General features: G+C 39.7%; 1 protein-coding gene across 6 annotated transcripts in view; it reads left to right on the top strand.

Annotated features, from left to right (window-relative positions):
* The window catches only part of LOC106880637 (transmembrane protein 198), a 140,485-nt gene that overhangs the window by 33,806 nt on the left and 104,774 nt on the right, over nucleotides 1–1,905 (top strand). The window lies entirely within an intron of this gene.

The raw sequence follows: 1,905 nt of genomic DNA, 5'->3' as shown, positions 1-1,905 counted from the left end.
TATATATATATTTCTTGTTATATTTCTTCATCTGATCTTCGGCAGTACCATCTGTTTTTATTTTTTTCTTCATTTTCTCAGATTTTCATATTCGATAAGGTTTTTGTAGTAGTAGTAGTAGTAGTAGTAGTAGTAGTAGTAGTAGTTGCTGTTGTTGTAGACGATGATGATCATGATGTTGTCGCTGCTGTTCTTCATGTATTTTTGTAGCCTTATGCCAACCCCGCTGGTGCAGACATATTTAACCAAAGTACTTCTAGCGGTGGCCGTCTCAGACCTATAATCAAAGTTATTCCACCTGTGAAGATTCCGTTTCTATGTATATCTTAGACTGCGCTCAATGTGTCCTTCCTTTTTTCTTTCTTTCTTTTTTTTTTTTTGTTTCATTTTCTCTCTGAGGAAACTGGTTTCGTTTTCTCGTATGTCTATACATGGGTGGGCTGAAAAGTTCATAGGTTGACTATGAAGGAGTGATGCTAGAGCAGTGAAATCTTGTATGCAGTAATTCCAACCTTTATTCATGACCGCATTGTTTCTTTACAGGTAACCTGACATCTGACTGTTCAAAGAAGACTTCAAAAGTAACTAGTAGCGACTTCTCTTAAAAATGGACAAAATTTGGTATCGTGGTGTTATCAATTGCTTAGAGGAAAAGGGTTAAGCCTCGCGTGTCACCGATTCATTCATCACTGATTCAAGATAACACGGTACGCTCAACTGTGAACCATGTTACGCTTATCACGGAATGATCTGCGATATTACGGGTCAGCGGTCAGTCAAAAGATTCTGCTTGTACCGCAAAAATGCGCCACAGCAACTACCCACAATGTGTATAATATTTAGATGACGTAACTCTGACGTTTTGAGCTTTTCATTCTCTGAATAGCCTATCCATTTCAACATAACTCGCCGATGACAAGCACTTTTGTGAGCTGCTTTGTCGTTTTCCAGCTATCAAAAGTAAAAGTGCCATTCTGAATAATCAATTTAGAAAAGTAACGCGAAGCTTGATTTACGTGGTCGTGGAAGCTACAGTTGCAACTTCCAAGATCAACAAATACCAATACGTATCCAATAAGTATCTGATCAATAAGTATCCGGACTGTTGCCATAGTAACGAAGCTAAAGCACGCAGTGTAAAGCCGCTTGACATAGATTGACCTTGAACTCTGCTGTGCTTGTACACTAAGTTTTAACATTCTAGATCACTTCCGCTGTTTACAGCAGTGCTTGGAAGGAAGGTGTGTAGCGTGTGATCGTCGCATTAACCATAACAGAGAAATTTGATTAGATAATCTGCATCAAATTTTGCCAAAAGCTTGGCGATACCTGCTCAGAGGCCTATGCAAAGTTTTCAAACAATTTTCATCGTTCTCGACACAATCAAGAAGATCTTGTGCAACTGAAACCCGAGTGTGTTTTTGGCCAGCTAAAAGCAGTTTTGGCACAAACTTGGCAGACACGCGTCTCATACCTAAATCGTCAGTGATAATGGACTAAACTGAACCGTAACTAATCTGCACATCCTCTGATAACTTACGGATAGTGATTTGACGATTTCCTTCGCAGTCTGAACCACTGGCACACATGTGTGCAGCTCATACACTCCTCTCCATACACTTTCTGCAACTTTCCGTAGCCCTCTGAGCAGGTATCGCATTGGCAACTTTCTCTATTCCTTCCAAGCACTGCTGTAAATAGCGGAAGTGAGCCAGAACGCTAAAACTTAGTGCGCATGCACAACATAGTTCAAGGGCAATCTTTGTCAAGCGGCTTCACTCTGCATGCATTAGCTTCGTTACTATGGCCACAATCCGGATACTTATTGATCAGACCTTGTATTTCAATAGATGAGCCAATGATAAAATTTAATACACGCTTAAAATACATTTACATATATATATA

Source organism: Octopus bimaculoides, chromosome 9, assembly GCF_001194135.2.
Source record: "Octopus bimaculoides isolate UCB-OBI-ISO-001 chromosome 9, ASM119413v2, whole genome shotgun sequence".
Classification (NCBI taxonomy): Eukaryota; Metazoa; Mollusca; class Cephalopoda; order Octopoda; family Octopodidae; genus Octopus; species Octopus bimaculoides.
The sequence above is the reverse complement of the archived record's forward strand: the minus strand, read 5'-3'. Positions and strand labels throughout refer to the sequence as shown.